Below are 4,516 nucleotides of genomic sequence, written 5' to 3' on the forward strand. Positions count from 1 at the left end.
TCATGCAATTTGTAAGACCCACCAGCTTACACATTAATCCCACATTAAATCTGTATGAATTGCTCACGCAATTATCCATGGGTGGCTGAGCGATATTGATAAAACGTTCAATTAGGAAAAAGATCGAAACTTCACTGACTAATGTTGTTTCAGATGCGTAAGCAAAAACAGTAAAGAAGACATGTTTGTGATTATGACCTGGCGTAATTTGAAACGAAGCAAAATATCACCAACAAACAATGTTAAAATACAAACTATCAATTTAGACAATCTAATCAGACATTTGTTAAGCCTGGAGATAAAACAGCTGATATCAAATTCCCCTCGCGATGGTCACATTTCCAGTAATCGTGATTCAATTTATTTTTCTTGTTGACATTGATGGGGCCTAGCTCAAATAAACTGCCAACGGTCCCGTGGGAACCAAAAATATTATCTTCAAGGGCGGTGCTCAGATGTCATTCGAAAAATATTTCGACCCGGAAATAGGTGAAGAAATCGTGCTTCGGTAAACAATCTCATCGAGTTTTTCACAACCCTACATGGGCATTCTCCCATTCTGTATCTTTATATCAATAAATGTTCAGGGTGTGTCACAACAACACATTTTTGAAGCAATCAAAAATACATGTTCTTATTATAGCTTATAGAATTTGAAATAAATCTGTCGTTACTGCAGATTTGAATGCTGCCTTCCATCTTGTACAATGTGATTAGACAAGAAACCTTGCATTGCGGAAACGTATTGTCTTTGGATAAGCACCATCAATTTCACCAGAATGTACAATGCGATTAGTCAAGAAATGCGATTAGTCCTGTAGGCAAAGTATTTTTACCAAAAGTCTTGAGAGTATTTTTTGTATAAACACATTCACCTTATTCTAAACTGCAAACTATTGATAACCGCATGCCTTTCGTCTACATTAATATTTGCACTCAGCAATATTCCAGCTATATGCAAATAATCGAGTCTGGACCAGACATACCAGTGATCAACGTCATAAACATCTATCTACAATAATAGACATCTGCTGATTTCAGGACAGATCCTCAATAACTATCACGACTCATGTTGTCACCTGTTATAAGTGTTTTTTTCCACCATTGGCTTGGTTTGAATAGGATGTGTTTACAATCTCGAAATATACGGTACCTTGCATACTGCGGCACACACATTCACTCACTCATCTCATTCACTAACACTACTAAACGCATTTACGCGTTTACATAACATTGAGACCTCTAGAGGTTCTATTGTATGATGTATTGGTGGATTGCACGCTGAAATCTGCTCACTAAGTTTGATCAGGAATTTCATGAGATAACGGAAGAAACCTGACGTCACCCCCATCTCCCATTACATAACGGTTGCTTCTTAAAGAGGTCTTCGTCTACCCCAGATGAGGCCGATCAATCATCTACAAGTTTGCCCAATCCTACAAGCCCAATTTTGATTGGATTACGTCTACAGTTACCACAAGGTTGTGACCTTCAAGGTCAAAGTTCTGTTCAGTCCAGCGACATTCATCCCCGCCATCTGTGTTTGTCTGGGCTCGAAGCAGGGAAACTCGTTTCTTACACATACCCTCATTTATCGTAAACTAAATTTTGGATGTGAAATTGATTGGAAACAGGCAGTCCTTGACTGGGATTACATCTGGGATGAGCCAGCAGATTGGGTGGCAGGAATGAGAGCACCGAGGCTATATAGTGTGTCCTGTCCAGTCCAGGAAATATTGATATAATGATCCTCGGCAATACCATCAGCCTTAGCGTCTACAAGCAGAATAATACGAGGACTTCGTTCAGATACTTCATATTGGGTGCAAGATGCAACGATGTTGTTTTGATTAGCATGTGTTGGATTTACAGCGTACACTCATATCTGCATAGTGAGTCTCCCACAGCGACCGAGACCTTCTGCACTAAATTAGTGAGTGGATGAGTTGGGTTTAACGCCGTTTTGAAAGGAGTGTCAGTCAGCTCACAGAAACTAGGCAATTACAGACGCTCCTGTTTTCAGTATACGCTTTCTTGTCAGGTCTTCTATCATCAACACTTTAACAGCAAAAAACATCCGATCAGTCACTACAGAACGGTGCTTTTCTTATTCGAAACCTAACAGTTATTTTTTCTCAACGTTATTTATTTATTTCTCGACTGAACTTCAAACGGGGATATAATAATCAAATGAGATTCAAGTCAGAGTAAATTTATAAAAATACTTCTTCCCGAATGTTTGGACACGGCTGATAATGTTTATTCATAGCTAAGGTGACACAACACCTTTTAATCGGAATCATTTTGCACGACTGATGCAATAATATACCCGGAGCTGCATGTGTAAACATTTTAGGGTAATTCGTTTCTTTTTCGTATTGTCCGAACGTCTGTTAAAAACTGTCGCTCCATCAATGGCAGTGACAAAAAGCCGTCGGGAATGAACGAAATGTACCGTCACTGGTAACACAAAGCTGTGTCAATGATGCATATGGTTATAAGTATATGTACATAATGTGTCATTAATGCAAGAGTGGGTGGCCATTCTCTATACAGTGTTGCGTCTTGAACGAAATGTATCATTGCCATCACTGGTAACACAAAGCTGTGTCAATGATGCATGTGGTTATAAGTATATTACATAATGTGTCATTAATGCAAGAGTGGGTGGCCATTCCCTATACAGTGTTGCGTCTTTAGGCGTGCCTATTATTACCACACGTTCGAATCCAAGATAACCGATGGCTTGTCATCAACACATTCTCATGTATTTCCTCAAAATGGTAAACGAGCTGACAGACTATAACATTACGTTGAAGACAGCACATTCGGTCATATACCGTCCCTTTTCAGTCATTTGTCAGAAATATGAAAACGTTTTGGCCATGTCATCATACAACTGCTATACATACACGTTGTCCCATTTAAAACGTTTTCGGCTGATATGCATCTGTATGTATAGAGGCAGCTTAGAAAACACGTAAGCAAATCTGAAACGTATGAAGTAGTACTAGTCATTGTCAAGGTATGATTCCTGTCATAATAATTTATTAGAATAATGTTCATTTAATTGGTCCCACAACAAGCAGAGGAGAAGATTCATTACGTTATTGGAGTTAGTCATAGAGGGATATTTTAGGTCGAGCCGACTAGAACGTTCCAGAAAATGAATACACATGAAAGTAGTGAAAGGTAACATATGTTATATTTGGGATTACACTTTCTCAGAACAGTACAGATTCTAGTACTTTTGTTGGGTGTGAGTCCCATTCGGGATTCGAACCCACACCCTTAGGCTGTGAAAGTCGCGATGGCTGAGTGGGTTCGACGGCTGACGATTAGGTGCCTCACTGTAAGGTTGTGGGTTCGAATCCTACTAGAATCTGTACTGAGAAAGTGTAATCCCAAATATAACATGTGTTACGTACCAGGAAATGTTTGCCAGCTGGCTTGTTTATGCAGCCTTCTACATCTTAGTGGAGAGATTCATTAAGACTTAAGTAGAATTTTGTTATGCAATGCTTTGTCCAAATTGCTGAATCTGCTGAGAAAGTTGCAGATTTTAAGCGTGTCTTTCTTGTAAAAGCATGTCTTGAAATTAGATTTTTTTCTGTAAATAAACACAAACAAAGAATGATTATGAACTTGGAGTATCGAAAACACATACTTTCTGATCAATATCACCTACAAACGGTTCGATGTGTGTCCAACGTCGTGATAAAGGCGGAGTATTCCAGAAAGCCACGTAACACCTAAATTAGATCAACTAAAAATGTTCGAATTAAAACTTGTAATCCACGAAATCAGGTGAAGTAGCCCAACATTATCGTGCTTTCAGTGTGTGAAATCGAATTTAGCCCATCCTTCCCGTGAAAGGCTTTGACCGCAAAATTCTTTGCTTTGCGATTTCAGAGAAGAAACATTCCAGAAAGGTTAAAACTGATTCCTAACTGATATTAAACATACAGATTAAGTTTCGTTGACCCGGCGAGCTTCACGGAATCTATGCCTGGGCATTAAAACAGATAATTGATTGTATAAGCCAAGAATTAAAATGGCCGTCACTCCCTCTTTGAGGGGTCAATGCTTTTTTGGAACACCATAATTGATAATTTGATACGGACCATGTTTTGATGACATTGAATGATCTATATGGTCCTGCCAGCGACATTAGTGTACTGTAAGTTTCATTGAGGGTTAATTCTCATTTGTCAGTGTCAGAACTAGGAACATCCCTGTTTTCTGTTTCGCCTCTGAGAACAAACGCTGCACAGATGGTTTCATTGCAAAGAGTCATGTTTTGTTGGATAGTTTCAATTGACCAATGATAAATTACCGCAGTTTGCCCTTGATATTTCCCACTCCAGTACAGGTGGGTTGAGTTTTGACATGCTGATTATGTATGCGGCACGTACAATTAAATAACAGCAGCTACATGTGGTACATATGTAGAAATGGTATATCTCCGATCGAACAGTCGACAGGGGCGGTAGATAGCCTAGTGGTTAAAGCGCTC

Source organism: Haliotis rubra, unplaced genomic scaffold (assembly GCF_003918875.1).
Source record: "Haliotis rubra isolate DU_JTF1 unplaced genomic scaffold, ASM391887v1 Scf19, whole genome shotgun sequence".
Classification (NCBI taxonomy): Eukaryota; Metazoa; Mollusca; class Gastropoda; order Lepetellida; family Haliotidae; genus Haliotis; species Haliotis rubra.